General features: G+C 36.2%; 1 pseudogene; it reads right to left on the bottom strand.

Moving 5' to 3' along the window:
* Positions 1 to 1134: 1134 nt before the first annotated feature.
* On the bottom strand, positions 1135 to 3602 carry LOC143584434 (protein FAR1-RELATED SEQUENCE 5-like; annotated as a pseudogene).
* Between the last annotated feature and the right edge of the window lie 16579 nt (positions 3603 to 20181).

Raw genomic sequence — 20181 nt, 5'->3', positions numbered from 1 at the left:
AATGTGCTTTTTGGATGGGTATTTAACAACAACTCAAACTTAGTGGGTGGAGAATAAAAATGTTATATTGATAAAAGAAAATAAATGCAAGAGAATATGGTAGGAGGGAAAAGTAGATAGGTCAATTAATTGATTTACATGATGGGGCCTTGACATATTCCCCAATATAATAAAGTAAGTAGTCACCAAACTTAATTCATGTGAAGTACTATAATTAAAAAACAAGATACAATCTGAACATAGGAGAAGGAACAAAAGTACAACATAGTAAACATACATTGGGAAACTCATTAAGGACCACCTAATACATTTAAAAAAAATAAAAATACCCAACATAGAGTACATAAAGTTAGATAGTTTCGACCATCTAAACTGAGGGTGTCACAAACTAACGAACAAAGTAGAAACGTTTGCAACAGTGACAGAAGTCAAAAGACGGTGTCGGGTATGGAAACAAAGTGGTGATGTTAGGGAGGGGGTTGTCAAAATCATAGTAAAACATCCATTCGTCATCATGATGTTGACCGCAGCGACTTGAATATGCAACTTTGCTCAACTTTGCGCCTCTCAACCTTCGGGGTTTTGTACTTAAATTCTTCAACTTTAGGTTCAACTAAATTTGGGTGAATTTTGTAGGAAGGTAGGTTCTCTCTTTTGACCACAGGTTTAAAGTACATTCTGGAAGACGACTCGATTTTAATCTTAGAAAGAGGAACTAATCTACGTCGAGGTGCATACATGATAAAAAATGGAAAAAGGGATGTTGTAGAAAACAAGAGTTCAAGTATCTCCATCTCCTTTATATAATGAAAAGATGAAGGAGGTTAGATGAAGATGTGATGTGTTAATAAATATGGTGATAAATGTAAGTCCAAAGGTCAGTGGTTGTTAAGGTTGTTAAGTCCCAAGGGTAGAGAAATAAATTTATTAAAAAAGAAGAAGTAACAAAAAAGGAAGTTGAAAAAAACAAAAAAATAAAATAAAATAAAATAACCATTAAACAAACTTGCAATGTGATACATGATCCCTAGGTAGTAATTAAGAAAGAGCATGCTAAAAAATTAAAACAAAATAAAAATCAAAACCTAACATGTCTTCCTATGAAATTTATTTATTAACCCCACCATGAACTACCTAAACATTGTCACTGGTTTCTGGCTCTGCCAAAGACTTTTTCTTCTTGTTCTTGGGATTTAAAGGGCAATTACAAGAATCATGATAAACATACTCACCACAAGTACGACATAACCTTGCGACTTTACCTGCCTTCTCGACAATTTTCTCCGACTCACCCATCAATCGATGAACCTTGCCACATCCTTTTGTCCTAACAACATCTGGATTCTCAATAAAATCATCACCTTCGTTGACATTGCCAATAATTTCTTCAAAAACAGATTCGTTGTCATCTACGGCATCCGCATTTTTAAAACTTTTTTCAAAGAACAAAGATTTTAATTCTTTAATCTTCATAGCAAAAGAGTAAAGACCTTCAGGGTCAACCCTCAACATGTCAACACACTGACTTACCATCTCCAAAACCTCAAAATGTAAAACACTTTGAGGGTTCGAATCCACACTAAAACGATTTGAAAGTGAGAAAACACTTCTAGGTAGAACATCTCGTTTCCACCTATCACTTACATACTTCAATGGGATCTTGTCAACTTTTTTAATTCTATCAACACAAAACATATGGCGGCATAAAAAACCAATACGAGTGAATCCCATACAAGAACAAGAGGCCGAGTTGTCAGCAGGATCAAAGTTAACCTGTAGGATCAAAATAAAATGTATGATTATAACATATGTTAACGTAGACTTCACTTATAACATATGTTTTGAGGTTAACGTATAACATATGTTAACAACCAAAGTTATGTTAAAGTGACCAAACTTGATCCTTAACGTACCAGAAAAACGTTGGTTATGTCCTTTCTTTTGTCCAAGTGTGTCACAAAATATAAAACATGAGCATCAACGGATTCAGTATTTGTTACATAACAATAATACTTCCCTTTCATTATCTCCTTTCTAACTTCATTAAAGATGGTTTGAGTGTACAACTCAAATGCATGTTTCTCTATTTCTTCACCAGTAGTACTTTTAAATGAAGCAAATGAAGTCTTGTACTCACAACTTCTTTGAGAGTAACGTTGACTGTTGAGTCTAGACTCCATACACAACATAAATTGGACAACAGTGTTAGCGCTAGTTGAGTTGACTTTAAATGTTGCATTAGAGCTTTAACAACGAGATGTAGTCTTCGACAAACAACAAAAAGGGATCTCTCGAAAATAAGCAGGAACCCAACGATCACGGATCTCAAACATATTATTCAACCACTCGTTGTCTTGTAAACCAAACTTCTCAATAAGATAGTGCCATCTGGACTCAAATGTATCAGGGGTGATAAACATATTCCAAACCAAACGATGTAGTCTCGAACGCACGTTAGTACTCAATAACATCACTAGATACCTAATGTAAAAAGAAACAAAAATATATCAAAAAGACGAAACACAAATATCAAAAAAAAAATCAACGCTCAAATTTAAGATAATAGCCTTGGCCGGCAATTTCTTCATTATGTGAGACATGCAAAGCCTATGACATGACTCAGAAAATACCTGAACTATTGATTTCCGCATAGAAGGATCCTGATCACTTAAAACTAGCTTGGGTTGTTGGCCATGACAATTAAGAAAGGATTGAAGCAACCATTTGTAAGAGTCGATTGTCTCATTACTGATCAAGGCAGCTCCAAAAGTAACACATTTTTTGTGGTGATCTACACCAGTAAAGGGAACAAATATCATTTTGTACCTGAAAAAGTAAAATTTGTTAACACTTAAAGCATATGTTTTAAAGATAAAGGTACATAAGATAAGTGAAAAAACAAAACGTGAAATCAAATGACTGACCTATTAGTCTGATAGGTGGCATCAAAAGCCAAAACGTGACCAAAAGCTTTATAATTCAACTTGGATACCTCATCAGCCCAAAAGATAGATCTTAACTTGCCATTTTCAACTGTAAAATCAAAAAAAAAAAAAAAAAAAAAAAAATTCATGGCAACACTCATAACGATCTTTCAACCGGTCAATGTGAATCCCTATCATCTATGAAAATCCTCATTCCATTATAAAAGTTCTTGAAATCAATAGGTGTACCTCTAATGTTATGATGACCACCCATTATTGAGACAAGTAAACGATGAGCAACAGTAGGACCAATTCTATTTAAACTCATCTGGTGGATAAATTTTTTGGTTGAGAATGAAAGCTTTCAAGATATCTTAGTCAACTCACGGTTAAAAGTGTCAACAAGACAATGATTGTGATCTTCTACAAACTTAGACAAAATAAAGTTACATGTTTCACGACAAATGAAACACCTACGTGAGCCTTGCAACCAGTTACGGTAAATGTCTTTTGCATGACATACATTGACGGTTCAGACATGGAATCAAAGGAACGTTTGCTTTGGGGGGTACCGTACTTATTACACCTCAAATACTTGTGTGTAACGGCACCTATCCATTACTTTTTCTGGCCTTTGCGGACAGAAAAACCAGATTCTTCAGCATACTTATAATACATAGTAACAACATCTTCCCATGATTTAAACAAAAGTGCCTTCAAATAGGTTTTAAATTTTTATCAATCTTTGGATGCCAAAACTTCGAACCATTAGGAGAATAATAAACATAATAAGCATCATCTTCTTGAAGAATTGTTGGTTTTATGGAAACAGGAAATTCCACATCTGTTGGCCTAAGGATGTTTGGTTGCTAAAGACATTCTCTAAAAAAAATCATTTAAATATAGTAGACAAATAATGCTTTAAAAATAAAGGATTTTAAGTTATAAAAGCATTAAAACAAATGGAACCCTTAAAACAAAACCATTTATAAACAAATGGATTAGAGTAATAAAAACTAGACTTACAACATTAATATGAGTTAATGAATACTACCTTGACTGGTGGGACTAATTAAGTGGTTCAGGAAAGTATTTGAAGTAAACTGATCAAAAGGAATGCTAAAAACTTGTCTGCTTGGAGTAGTTAATGTGATATCATCACTGTAGCCGGCTAGAACATCCATCACAATAAAGGAAAAGTGGGTGAAGAAAGGTGGATAACATTAATGGTGAGTCTTAAAATTGTGTTTACAAAAGAAGAAGTAAACATAATATAGGGGGGAAAGTAATAAATGACAATCTAGTGAACTATGAAAAGACAACAAAGGACAAGAAAATATAAAAAAGTTATTCCAACAACAATAAAATAAATTCAAATAAATGGGGTACAAAGGAGGACTTCACTCAAAGTGTGTATACAAATAAATAATAGGTGTCATCTACCAAACTCACACCAACATCCCATTCAGATTTCAAGTAATACATTTTACCCTAACACAAACAAAAAAAATATACAAAAATGTATCCCAGCCCAAGTACACCTCCAGAGGATGTTATTAAAAACAAAAGGTGTTTTGCACTAAATCCTGCAAAACACTAAATCCTGCAAACAATGTGGTTGACCCGGCTAACCAGCCAGTAGAAACTGGAATTGTCCAAGTCAAACCGAATGATGGGATTAACAATCACCCACAAGTACACGGGAACCCACATGAAGACGACCACCCTCCACCTCCACCTCATCCTCCTACTCTTCGACCCACACAACAAATACTTGATTGGGCAGAAAGGTACGAAACAGACCCCGGGGCGGAATACGAACCACCAATCCACTCTCCTCCACCTACAAAAACAGAACCAGATGGTTACGACTCTGAACCCGACCCCTTTTACTATGTTAGTGATTCTGACGAGTCATGGGACTACTACAATTGGGGGAGAAAATAAGTTGTTTAATGTTTAATTGTAAGTCCCCGTTCCTGATGCCTCGCTTTAATGTCAGATTTACTCATAAACACAGTTCTATAAATCAGAATTTATTAAAACTTTTCGCGGAATATAAAACATCAATCATTCGCTACAAAAAATTTAATCTTTTCTTTAAAAACATAACATAAAACATCATATTTACAACATCATTTTTTCTATCTTCAGATGCCAGCCGTTCAACCCATGTCATGTGTCATCCTCATGCCGGCTCATTAGTTGCTCACCTGCGTGCATACTAAAAGTCAGCTATGCTGAGTGAGTTCTAGTTAATCAGGTAATATACAATACATACACATATCATACCTACTTACGTATCCAAAGATACATATTCATACTTAACCAGTTAACCTTCTGTTCTACATATATACTTACTACTACCTACCTCAATCCACCGAGAGTATGTTCATAGTCCGCCGTCTATACTTGTACTCAAGGTCGTGAACACGTAAAAGGTCCGCAGTCCTTACCTATGTTCACAAATTATGGTACGTTCAAGGTCGGCAGTCCTTCCCTATACCATCCTATATTAACAACACATACAAGGTCCTCAGTCCTTCCCTATGTTGCAATCCTAAACCATAGCACGTACGAAGTCCGCAGTCCTCCCCTATGCTACCACAACACAAATACAGCACGTATAAGGTCTACAGTCCGTTCCTGTGCTGACGCCTATCTACAATACGTATAAGGTCCGCAGTCCTTATCTACGTTGGCGTCTATAACCTATAACCATAGCACGTACGAAGTCCGCAGTCCTCCCCTATGCTACCAAAACACAAATATAGCACGTATAAGGTCCACAGTCCTTTCCTGTGCTGACGCCTATCTACATACGTATAAGGTCCGCAGTCCTTATCTACGTTGACGTCTATACCTATAACACGTATAAGGCCCACTTTCCCTATCTACGTTTACATCTATCATCTATATCACGTATAAGGCCCACATTCCTTAACTACGCCATCACCTGCCAAGTCTATGTCCAACAGAAGTTAGAGGGATTTGCCATCCTAACTTACTACGTCAGACGTAGAACTCACGTACCATTCCTGTACCTGCATACACTTACTTCACGTATACAATTTATAGCATAAGAACACTCTAGGCGTTCTTTACATCATTCATTTAACAACCATAACCCTTGTCGATACGTGCAATATCCGAAGATCGTTCACGCCCCGATAAGTGTTCATTTGTAATGTTCATACATCTTCCATATATAATATTCATACCTTTATTTATAACCTGACAGTACGCGCAATATCCGAAGATCGTTCGCGTACCGACAATCAATCATTCATATCTATCACATATATCATATATGGCATACACTTACCACTTAAGGTAAGTGTATTAACTAATCATATCAAGTATGCACAAAGCCCCGAAAAACATAACAAGAATGGGGCAAGAAACTCACCTGAATCCTGCTTCGTTCTCCGATAGTTGTTAATCCCTTTGAGCTCGGCTGACTGTACAAGTTACACGTATCAATACTCATCTGATCTAATATAACGACCGAGTGTTAGATTACTTTTACTTAACATAGCTATGGTTTTCCTTTATTTTATCATTCTAGTATTTATCTCTTTAGGTCCTTACAATGCATACCGTCAAGCGAACTTAGATATAAGCGGACTTAGATATAAGCCAACTTATATATTAGCGAACTTGTATATAAGCGAACTTGGATATAAGCGAACTTATATGTTAGCGAACTTGTATATAAGCGAACTTGTATATATAGGCGAACTTGTATCAGGCGAACTTATATGTGGCGAACTTAACCAGTATGCGAACTTAACCAGCAGGCGAACTTATCAAGCCAGCGAACTTAACGTGCAGCAGCTACGGGTTTGGTTTTAGCCCACTAATCGTTTCTGTTTCAACATGATAACCTTGGATATGATACTAAACAGTCCCGCAAGCATTCCCGCAGCCATTTTCGGATAAGTCTTGACACCGGGGAACCATAAAGTTTGGACCTTTAAGCTAAAAACGTTCAATACATGTACTAAGGTTTATTTTAAGCGAGCCGTACATAGCCATGAGTTCGTTAAGTCCATTTTAATCTTCAAGTTGCAACTTTAAGATTTGTCTATACCCGATCTATCATCCTACCAATTTTCATGTAAATCCGTACACGAAAAGTAAACCTTTTTAACAAAAACGTACCTTTGAGGTTTTTGTTTGAAATCACTCGAGATGCTCAAAACCATATCAAACGAACTCCGATTTGAGTGATTCAAGCGGCCACGGAACCGTCTCGTCCAGATCTACAAATCTATCAGCTCACCTTCGCCGGAAACCGCCGCTACAGTTGCCGGAATAGTGAAACAGTGGCCGGATCCTCATTTTGAGATGCTACGGTTTTTCTGATAAAAACAGTACTTCCCGAACTCTGATCGAAGATCTAATCGGGGGGAATCTTCATTTATATACCATGAACACTCAGTGAAAATTTGGGACCGATCCGACGGCTAGATCTCCGGGAATCTTTGTGTCATTGTGGGTGATTTTCTCAAAAACGGGAATTGGGTTAAGTGTGTGTTTTGATGGTGGAGGCTATGGTGTAGAGATGTATGGAAATGGAAAGGATTAAGGTTTTAAGGGGTATTTATTGTAACACCCCGCAACCGCAGCGGAAACGTAAACGGGATGCAACAGACACCTCTGATATCAACCACATTGTTTATAAAGAAAACTGAATACATTAATATACTTCAGATTACATTATCTTGTATTTCATTACCGTCTAGGTGATACACACATCATACAATACGATACACAATTCTATTTGTTATAATGTATCCTAACATCCTTCACGCAAATCTTATACACATCAAGCACTTAGCACGTAAGCAATCACTTCATCTTAATTGTACCTGAAAAGCATGTGAGAAAACGGGTCAACTACGAATAGTTGGTGAGTTTCACAATTCGAGTAAACCATGATAAATCATTATCATAAAATAATATTATTATCGATGTAATTATGCTGAGCCCACAAGTGAAACCTCTGACTATCACTCACAACCCCCCGTGGCATATCCCCCGCCCACGGACCCGTGGCATATCCCCCGCCCACGGAACTGCCCCAAACCGCTATGCCTAACATTACATAGCAAAATAAATATAACACCCAATATAGACATGTGCAACTGGCTGGGAAACATCAGCAAATCCATGCCGGACCAGTTGGGTTTGTCAGACCAATAGTACTATCCACACTCTACCGGCTTTCAGTTAATCACTCGTGTTCCGGGGCCTTAGAATGTTAGCAACTCAGACAATTACCATCTTAGTACATTTCCGTACGATTCCCGTACAATAAAATATATGTAAATCCACGCAAATCCATGCGTTCAGTATGTATTTAAACATTTCAGTAATAGCATGCTTCCGCCCCGAGAAATTATTTAAAAACAATTCAGAAAAAGGGGCTCGTGAAACTCACCTTAGCACATGCAAGCGGGTAACAACAATCATTATCAATTAACACATCCAATCTGTAATATGATCCATACGATCGTTATTATACACTTATTTTTTATATAATCTTTTAACCGTATCAACCGGTACATCTGGGGACACTGTTAACCCAGTACTGTACCCAAAATACTTCTCCGGACTCAGATTGTGATATGGTTTAGAGTTCCATGGTCACAATTACTATTAGTCGTTTTTCTCGTTTTGCGTGCCTAGCATGGTTATCCGTTTTTATGTTTCAAAAATGAGTTTGGTCACACACGACCCGAAAATAGTGGTTGACTGATAATTTAATTAAAGATGTGAAATTATAGCTCGGTTTAGACGTCCCGATTGGCCGCGGGACCCGTTTCCGTCTTTGGCGTACCGGAAACTGTTAAAATAGGTTAAAATTACTCAAATCATCCGAATTATTTTCGGATGATTCATTTTACTTGTTTAACTCATTTATTTGAAAATAGCCATTTTTAGGGTTTTAATACACCAGTCAGCTCGCTTAAGCGAACTTTACCGGTTCACTCATTTTAAGCTTTAAAAGTTTGTTTTTGCACAAATAATTATCCGTTTAATCTCGGATCTTGAAATTTTGCACAAAAGACTTTTTGACAGTGGGGAATTTTATAAAAATGATTCCAGAATTAATTTTTATATTTAATATTTATTTATCTATTTTTAAACACCATTAAACACTAAATATGTCGTAAATCCAAATGATCTTAGAAAAATCCCAAATTTCTCCTGGATGTCCCCTGCCATCCACATAGTCCCCTGTAATTTTTCCAGAACCAAAATCTTCTTTTACATGCCATTTTCACTAAAACCGAGCTAGAAAACCCTAGAACTCGTTTAACCGAAAAGCCTACTTAGACTTCTCCAACTGACCTCAAATTTTGTGTGTGACTTATACATGATATAAAAAGCTTATCTGAAATTTTCCAGAATTGTTCATAATATTTAACTATTTTTCACCATTTTTGGCCAAAACCGAGCATTAAATTCACCAAATATTCATCCTTTATCCAAAAATTACCAAAAATTCACGGATCTCATATTTTCATGTATCTAACACCTCTGTAAAATTTCATGACCTAACTCTGCACGTATCACAATCTGTCCAAATATCCCAAACCCGAACATAACCGAATATACCTTTCGTTTTCCGCCACTACAAGCTACTGACTCGTCTTTCCGCCTTATCTACCACTAAATTCAGAACCTACAACCAACATACCACAATACCAAGCAAGTTACACTCACGATCAAGCCTCTTACACTATAATTTCGGTTATGATTCAAAAACAAAGATTTAAACCGTAAAAATTCGTTTTTGGTCCGTTTAACTCCTTTCTTGGACCAAGATCCCTTGTATAACCCGTATACATCACTTGATCATGCAAGAATCGGTTTTCATCTTTGAAACCTCATTTTCTTGCAAATGAACTCAAGAAACGAAGATGGAAACGTGATTAACTCGATTCTTTACCTTGTTTTCTTGCTACAAACTTTCGGTTTTGGATCATGATCTTGAAGAGGTTGATGAATGTTGAGGGTTTTGATGAGAAAAAAGAAAATGGAATGGGTTGGGTCCGATCGGTTAGATAGGGGGGTGGGGTGGGACCCACTTCTCTATTTTTAGCCACACAATTGGATTCAAGTAATCCGGATAATGTTTTGGATAGTCTGGTTCAGTTCGTTTTTTGGTTAAATGTCTGATTCGGCTTAAAACGAGGTTAAAACGGTCGTTTTTCGGCTTAAAAATGAAATTTATATAAAACCGATTTAAAACTTTATGAACTTAAACCATGACATTTATTAACTTAAAACGTCATATTATTAATAATTGCGCATCTTTTTCGGCTTGATCGATCGTCTCTTGCTTGGTTTGGTATTAAAGGTTTCATTTAACGCACCGACGTACTATTAAATCGAAATTCTTTTTCTGTGCTTTAATCCACTTATCCCGAAGCTTTAATACTTCGTAACATCACTAAATATCATATATCTCGTCTATAATTGAACCCTTGATTCGTTCGGGTTTCAATAACTATCGATCGATTGATCGCATATTCAATACGGTGAATTATATATTCACGTACAATCAATACAATGAACCATGTATTCTCGTATAATTACTATGGTAATTCATGTACCCGACATTAAATACGACATAACTATTGTCTACCGGTTAGGGTATACTTGGTTTCGTCGGAATCGTTACATTTATACTCCCTTAAGCCCATGGACCTAAGGCCCATCTTTCCTTTTTGGTCCATAATTAACTCCATCTAATTAGCCTGCTTATCCTTCCATCCTTATTATTTTATTAATTCTCTACTAACTCAAGTAAAGTTTTCCATCATAAATAAATAATATATTAAATATTAGTTTTAGAAATTCCGAGATGTTACATTAATTATGTTGTAAGCTTAGTGTAGGTTGAATGCTTAATTTACGTTTGTTTAATTATGTAGAAGAAGGAAGGAAGAATAGCTTAATGTTTAATTAAGAAAATAAATATGGTTGTTAAGTACAAACCTGGTTAAGTACATATGCTACTATAACATATGTTAACATATAATGAACATATGCTAACATAAAAGAAGATATGTTAATTTCAACAACAACATACATAAGTTAAGAGCATACTATAATAACATATGTTAACATACAATGAACATATGCTGTCGTAAAAATAACATATGTTAACATACAATGAACATACAATTTCAAGTCCAGTTCGTTCAAAACAAACACACAGATGCTACCGTAATGAAAGTATGACAAACATAAAGGGGAATACAGTAAAATAAAAATAAAATCAACAATAGATCTAGATTAGATTACTAAAAAAAAGAGTTCAACATTACAACTAAAAATACCAAATAGAAAATTAAAGTAAAAGAAACAACATAAGAAAGTAAAAAAATTAGGGTGATACATCAGGACTATAATCACCCCATTGGTTATAACGAACTGGACTTAGTGAGCCCATTGCCACAACAAGCATTCCTCGCCCATCAAACTTGGATATGGGTGGTCACCGTCACACAACACGCAAGAACCAAAATCATTACCAACAGGAGGAATATCATTTTCTATTGTTAAGTCTTCAGTGCCCAAAGGAGAAACAGCTTTAACCTCAGATGTAAGGGGACGGATGAGATGAGACACATGAGAAGCATCCGTATAAGGGGACGGCTGAGATGTATGATTAACAGGTTGAACAACTGGAACAACATCAACAGACAAAGAAAGATCAAGTCTAGAATTAACAGGTTCAACAACTGGAACAACATCAGCAGACAAGGAAAGATCAACGCTTGAAGATTGACTATCAGAATAAATGTATGGTGTTACTTGATGTTGTTTCTTTGATGGAGAAAACCCTGAAAAATCTAAAACTCGCTTAACTTTGAAATACATAATTGAATAAATGTAAACCTAGGAAGAGAGAAGGAGAGAAGATCGGAAGATTGAAGTTAAGGAGAGAAGATCGAAAGATTTGAACAAATAAAGTGATGATTTGACATGATGGGAAAATATATAATAAGAAAAACCGGCAACAGGGATTGAAGAAGGTGAAAAGTCTAAACTACCCTTCGGGTTAAACAACTATTAAATATATAAGGTGAACACATGGCAACACCACAACCACATACTTGAGTTTCTAGGGTTTTCTCAACTGGAGAGGGTTTCTGGCATATACTTTCCTGATATATATATATATATATATATATATATATATATATATATATATATTTGATGTTGTATTAGTGTAGTTAATATATATATATATATAATATTTGTTTTAAAAGTATACGATGACACGCATAAATTCTAGTCGTAAATTGGTGTCATAATGGTGAGTAATGAAAGCATGTCATACATGTACGTCATAAAAGCGTGTCACAAATCAGTGTCATTAATGCCTGTCATTTAATATGACACGCTGGAGCGTGTCATATTACGTTTATGACTAGGGCTTCAACGATGCGCATTTGTGTGTCATCTATACCCATTAATGACAAGCAACACACGTCGTTAAAGGCCTTTTTTCTAATAGTGATTATACCCTTTTTTTTAATATAGACAGGAGTAATGTATTTATCATAATGTTAATGCCTCATCTACAGCCCTTGATTTGTTTACAGAATATGAGGATCTATTATCACCATTCTTACATAAAACTTATTTTTGTCAGGACCGTGATTTCAAGACACAAAACACTTAATCAACAAGAGCACTCACGAAATACAAATATTAAAGACCCCTTGATAATAGCCAGCAGAATCAGCTAGAATCAGGATGTTGCTTATAATAGTAAGAATACTAAAAAGACAAACACACGATCAACTCAAAAGATTTCCATCATAAATCATAAACGTACAACGGAAAAATTTTAGGGTTTAATGTGAGAATGTCAGGTGCGGCGGCCCGTGAGAGAGAAAGTATAATCAGTAGGTTCTCAAAAGATGTGTAAGAGGCTGTTATCATAAATGAGACATCATATTCCTTTTATTGACCACCTGACATTCATTCTAGAAACCCTAATCATTACAAAACATATTTAAAATAAACACAAGTGTCAAAACAGGTTTTCGAGTAAACATAATCCTTGTCGAGTAGACATGGTAATCCTCGAGTGTGCTCGGAGCATTTCTTCAACCAGACTGAGAATACTTTTTTAAGAAAATATTCTTCATAAGCAGACTTCAATCTTCATGATATATCTAAACTTTGCTCGAAAATATCCCACGAGCAAACTAGTTCTTCCTTGATCTTTTCAATCTAGACTTAGACTTATTTGAACAAACAAATTATACTCGGGTACTGTAGCTTTCTAGAGATTAAACTATACTTGTAGTATCACTAAGTATAATTTACAATAACTCCCTTCAAGTATACTTGAGATCTAATTTAGTTTATCCTTGCTCGACCCATCAGGTTACTTGTAAACTTGGTTTAAGCTCAGATATATCAAGATTTTGCTCAGATATAAACTGTGCTTGATAGAAGAACAACCTTGCTCGACGAAGTGTAGCTTGTTCAAAGCTTAACACTTAGAAGAATTCCTGAAGATAACCTTACTCGCATAAGACATTTTGCTTTGATTAGTAAAAACTTTACTCGAAGTGTATGGGTTTGCTCGAGTTCCATACTTAGCTTTTTCTGAAGAGGTTAAGAAGATTCCAATCTTTCCTTATCAATTTTCTTGACCCAACAATCTCCCCTAGATTGAAACAAACTCAGATGCACCAAAACACATCCGGATTACATACACTTGGTTCAAAATACACATCAAATCCTTAAAAGCATTAAATTACATTACTTAAAGGAAAATGATTACAAGTTACATTCTGCCTCTAGGGACAAATCAAATCATAAGATATAAACATAACAAAATAGAGTTACAATAATTAAAAGATAGTCTTTTATAGTTTGATTACCTGATCTTCATTTCAGATTATTCTTCTTCTCCTTATTGTTGATTCTCTGATTTATAATAGCAGCTGCTCTTTGCTGGAACATATTAATCTCTACATGGAATGGATGATCTTCTAGTAAATTCCATTCCATGATGTCAGTTAAGTCTTCAACATGCAGTATTCTAATTCAGAGTCATTCTCAATCACCCCTAGAAGCATACCATCATAATTTCTCAGAAGAATATTATCAGTCTTCTTTTCATTCACGATCTTTGCAATTCTTCCGTTCTTCTGCACCCTTGAGCTTAGAAGCTGCATCTCCCTCTTCATCTTTATGCAGTCTTTCACTGGAGCATAGGGATTGCTTAGTTTCTTTGACCCATCAAGCGAGAGAGATTGGCTACTCTTCAGTGAAATCAAACCTTCTCTTCTTTTTTAGTAAAGGGAATCCAGCTCTTTGTTGATCTCTGAGGTACTTGGACAACTCTTTTTGTTGTTGTCCTGCAAATCTATCTCTTCTTTGATAGTCATATAATCTCATATCTGCCATCTCAGCTAATTGCTCAAATTGTAGTTTTTTACTTTACCACTTTTCATGAACACCATTAAGTTCTTGGTTCTTGCATCATATATCATATCTAACCTCTTGAATTCTTCATTGTAAATCTTCAATTCCCTTTTATAGATTTTGTTCAATTCAGCATTAGACAGTTGATGGAATTCATCATAAGACATTTCTTTCGCATTCATGATTCTTTTCAAAATATTCAATTTGTCTTTAGGCTATAATCTAACTTCATCTTCCATCACTTCTTCCTTTTTTTTTTCTTTTTAGAATTTGGATTGGTAGAAGAAGGTTTTGACTTCTCTGTGGTACCTTCTTTTTGTCTCAACATTTCTTCTCTGTAGTTTTCAACTCAACCTCATATATTTCTTTCTTTTGAGTGTTTGTGAGGTTGTTTAAGTCTTCTTCACTTATTCCTCTTCACATAGTAAAATTTTCAACCAGTTTTCTTGAATTTTAGAAAGTACAACTGTAACGATTCCGACGAAACCCGGTATACCCTAACCGGTAGAAAATAGTTATGTCATATTTAATGTCGGGTACATGAATTACCATAGTAATTATACGAGAATACATGGTTCACTGGATTGATTGTACGTGAATATATAATTCATCGTATTGAATATGCGATTAATCGATCGATAGTTATTGAAACCCGAACGAATCTAGGGTTCAATTATAGACGAGATATATGACATTTAGTGATGTTTACGAAGTATTAAAGCTTCGGGATAAGAGAATTAAGCACATAAAAAGAATTTTTGATTTAATGGTACGTCGGTACATTAAACGAAACCTTTAATACCAAACCGAGCAAGAGACGATCGATCAAGCCGAAAAAGATGCGCAACTATTAATAATATGATGTTCTAAGATAATAAATGCCATGGTTTAAGTTTTTAAAGTTTTTAAATCGGTTTTATATATATTTCATTTTTCAAGCAGAAAACGACTGTTCTAGCCTCGTTTTAAGCCAAATTAAACATTTAACCGAAAAACGAACTGAACCAGATTATCCAAAACATTATCCGGATTTCGAAAATCCAAATGTGTGGCTAGAAATGGAAAGGTGGGTCCCACCCCACCCTCCCACTTGGACCGATCGGAATAAGGGGGTAACCCCATTCCATTATTTCTTTTTTTTACACAAACACATTCAACAATCTTCAATTCTCTCCACATTCCGACTCAAAAACCCGAGTTGTAGCAAGAAAACAGAGGTAAAAATCGAGTTATTTATGTTTCCATCTTCGTTTCTTGAGTTTATTTGCAAGAAAATGAGGTTTCAAAGATGAAAACCGATTCTTGCATGATCAAGTGATGTATACAAGTTATACAAGGGATCTTGGTCCAAGAAAGGAGTTAAACGAACCAAAAACGAATTTTTACGGTTCAAACTTTAGTTTTGAAACAATAACCGAAACTATAGTGTAAGAGGCTTGATCGTGAGTGTAACTTGCTTGGTATTGTGGTATGTTGGTTGTAGGTTCTGTATTTAGTGGTAGATAAGGCGGAAAAACGAGTTTGTAGCTTGTAGTGGCGGAGATCGAAAGGTATATTCGGTTAATGTTCGGTATTGGATTTTTGGACAGATTGTGGTAGGTTTAGAGTTAGGTCATGAAATTTTACAGGGATGATCTACACATGAAATTATGAGTTCTGTGAATTTTTGGTAATTTTTGGGCAAAGGATGAATATTTGGTGAATTTAATGCTTGGTTTTGGCTAAAAATGGTGAAAAATAGTTAAATATCATGAAAAATTCTGGAAAATTTCAGATAAGCTTTTTATAACATGTATATGTCACACACAAAATTTTAGGTCATTTGGTGAAGTCTAAGTAGGCTTTTCGGTTAAACGAGTTCTAGGGTTTTCTAGCTCGGTTTTAGTGAAAATGGCATGTAAAAGAAGATTTTGGTTTTGGAAAAATTACAGGGGACTATGTAAATGGCAGGGGACATCCAGGAAAAATTTGGGATTTTTCTAAAGTCTTTTGGTATTTACGACATATTTAGTGTTTAAATGGTGTTTAAAAATAGATAAATAAATTTTAAATATAAAAATTAATTCTGGAAATATTTTTATAAAATTCCCCACAGTCAAAAAGTGATTTGTGCAAAATTTCAAGATCCGAGATTAAACGGATAATTATTTGTGCAAAAACAAACTTTTAAAGCTTAAAACGCGTAAACCAGCAAAGTTCGGGTAGACGAGCTGACTGGTGTATAAAAACCCTAAAAATGAACTATTTTCATATAACTGAGTTAAACAAGTAAAAATAAATCATCCGAAAATAATTCGGATGATTTGAGTAATTTTACCCGATTTAACAGTTTCCGGTGCGCTAAAGACGGAAACGGGTACCGCGGCCAAACGGGGCGTCTAAACCGAGCACTAATTTCACAACTTTAATTAAATTATCAGTCAACGACTATTTTCGGGTCGTGTGTGACCAAACTCAATTTTGGAACGTAAAAACGGATAACCGTGCTAGGCACGCAAAACGGGGAAAACAAACTAATAGTAATTGTGACCATGGAACTCTAAACGATATCACAATCTGAGTCCGGAGAAGTGTTTCTGGGTTAACATTGCCCCCGGAATGGGTACAGTACTGGGTTAACAGTGTCCCCAGATGTCCCTAGAAGTGTTTCTGGGTTAACATTGCCCCCAAAATGGGTACAGTACTGGGTTAACAGTGTCCCCAGATGTCCCTAGAAGTGTTTCTGTGTTAACATTGCCCCGGAATGGGTACAGTACTGGGTTAACAGTGTCCCCAGATGTACCGGTTGATACGGTTAAAGATTATATAAACTATAATTGTATAATAACGATCGTAGGGATCATATTACAGATTGGACGTGTTAACTAATAATGACTGTTGTACCTGCTTGCATGTGCTAAGGTGAGTTTCACGAGCCCCTTTTTCTGAATTGTTTTTGTTGGTGCATAATGTCAGTAGTTCATAGTCTAGTGTCTGTAATCCAGTCTGTAATGTTAATTGTGTTTTGTTTATGTTTAAGTGAAGTTACTGACAAGTTCGCTTATCAGGCGAACTTGTTAGTCAAGCGAAGTTAGCAACAACTTCGCTTGAACATATCAGGCGAAGTTGTCGTGTATTTATACGCTAGGTCACGGCTTGTTTAGGGTTTTTTGAAGGTAATCGTATACAGACGTGTGTGAGTCGAAAGACGTGAGAACCAGAGAGTATTGAGTCTGTATTCAGTGATTATATCACGTGTTTCGGTTATAATATAACGTGTGTTCGTTTATTCGTATCGTGTGTTTGTTTGATTCGTGTTCTACGCTCGTAACAACCTACGCAGGGATTCCGCACCTGTGTAGATCGAGATATCCCGTGCAGATCCATCCAGGGAACCTACAATTGGTATCAGAGCTATTGCTCAATTGTGTGGTTCGGGATATTCACGCGGGTGTAGAAATCGTCCCGTTTCGACTATTCGCGGGACGTGTTTTCTGTGTTTTTGTGTCATTCTTACCTCCTACCATCGTATTCAACCCTTTACACCGTCAAAAACCTCGAAAAACCCAGAAATCAGATCTGTAGAAACTTCGTGTTCATTAGGCGAAGTTGCCGTCACTGTTCATAGGGTTTCGGCGAAGATATAAGGTTAAGCGAAGTTATCCACAACTTCGCCTACCTTCTCAAGTTCGCCTAACTCAAGCGAAGTTCTTTACAACTCCGCCTACCTCCTAAGTTCGCTTACCTCAAGCGAAGTTAAGAATCAGCGAAGTTCTTCAGCGAAGTTAAGACTTAAGCGAAGTTATCCGTAACTTCGCCTACAGTACTTTTCAGAAGAAATTTTTTTTTGTTTTTCGGGTTTCTTAGTTTTTGAGAAAGATGTCGTCAATTAACATCTCAGAGTTAGTTAAGATGGAAGTAGAAGCAGGGTCAGCTACTAAGGCCCCAAAGTTACTTAAAGGAACCGACTTCGTTGCTTGGAAGGATCGGTTCGAACAATATGTCAAGTACCAGGATGCGAAAATGTGGGTATGCATCCAGGATGGTTATATTCCACAAACTATGGAGTACGAAGGTCGTGATTAGATCAAAAAGTACAGCAAAATGGAAGAAGAAGAGAAAAAGATGTATGAGGCCGAGAGCAAGGCTCATGCTGCTATCACTATGGCTCTTCCACAAGAGATCCTTCATACTTTTAGAAAGTACAAGACAGCAAGAGAGCTTTGGGAAGCTCTTGAGAACCGGTTTGAAGGAAATGTGGGAATCCGTGCTTCGAAGATCAAATTGCTCAAAACTCAATTCTCGGTCTTCAAGTATCTGAAAAACGAATCACTTGATGATATCATCACCAGATATTATCATCTGATGACTGAACTCAGCAACTATTCAATTGCATACAAAGAAGATGAGATTGTTGAGAAGCTTCTTGATGCTCTCCCACCAAAATGGGAGATGTATACTGTGTTGATGAGAGAAGATAAAGACTTTGCTGACTATGACCTTGAGACAGCAGTTAACAAGCTCCGAACCTTTGAGTTTAACATGGTTAGAAAGGAGACACCTACGGATCAGGTTCAAGATCCAGGTATGTATGGTGCTAAAGTCAACTCTAGTTCAGGTTCGAAGACTGAATCAGCTGCCTACTACTCGAAGGGAGAGTCGGGCGCCAACTCATCACATGAGGGGCATGTGTCAGTCAACACGAATGGTGATGTTTGCTTTGTAGCAGGTGGATCTAGTGCATCTAAACCGCAAGCAAGCAAGAGTAGTTGCTCTCCAAGTATTCCTAGCAACAACTACTCTAAGATGCCTATGAGTGTCAAATCTGCTGAAGAGCAGTTTGCTCTCTATGTTTCTTTTATTGCTTCCTATGAGAACTACATTCAGGGGAAGATTGTTGATCCAGCTATGTTGGATGAAGACTATGACCAGATTGATGCTGATGATCTGGAAGAAATGGATCTGCAATGGCAGATGGCTATGATCGTGAGAAGAGTGAAACGGTTTATGAAAAAGACCGGAAGAAAGTTTGTCGGTGGAAGGCCAGGGTTTGACAAGACGAAGGTAAGATGCTACAACTGTCAGCAAAACGGCCACTTTGCTAAGGAGTGCAGAAATGAGCGTGTAGAACGTGGTCAAGGCAAGTCTACACAGCATAATGGGGGTAGTAAAGATTATAGTGCCATGATTTCCAGAGAAGATGGTGAATATAACTGGAACCTGCATTCTGAAGAAATCTTTGAACAGGCAAATTTGGCAAATGTGGAAAATGAAGAAGGTGAGAAAGCTACTGGAGAAGAAAAAGCTTTCATGGCTGATGCTAAAGACCAGCTCTCCGAGGTATGTTCTAAACCTACTTGTTCTAAATGTGAAAACTTGTCTGAGCAATTAGCAACTATAACTGATCAGTATGTTAGTTTGGATGCTGAGTTTAGAACTCTAAAAGAAGATCATCATTTTACAAAAGCAAGAGAAAATAGCTATAAAGTTAAAATAAAAGCTTGTGAAAAAGATATTAAAAGTCTAAAAGCAAAACTTGCTGAAAAAATTCAAGTGATTGATCTAAGCTATGAAGTTTTGGAAGAAAAAACCAAACTAATAGCTGAAAGAGAAAAACAGATTGCTGATCACCAGGTGAAAGTGGTGGAACTGAATAGAAAACTTGAGCAGTTCAGAAATTCCTCTGCTATTCTTGATCACCTTGTTAGTGATCAAGGTTCCTCAGTTAAGAGGGGAGGAATTGGTTATCATGAGGTTCCACCACCTTATAATCACAATTACACTTTTAATCCTAGTAATCAGAAAT

The sequence above is a fragment of the Bidens hawaiensis genome, unplaced genomic scaffold (genome assembly GCF_021521415.1).
Source record: "Bidens hawaiensis isolate Kalapana, Puna unplaced genomic scaffold, B.hawaiensis_p1.1 tig00033129_1, whole genome shotgun sequence".
Classification (NCBI taxonomy): Eukaryota; Viridiplantae; Streptophyta; class Magnoliopsida; order Asterales; family Asteraceae; genus Bidens; species Bidens hawaiensis.
This window is presented reverse-complemented; position numbering and strand designations above follow the sequence as displayed.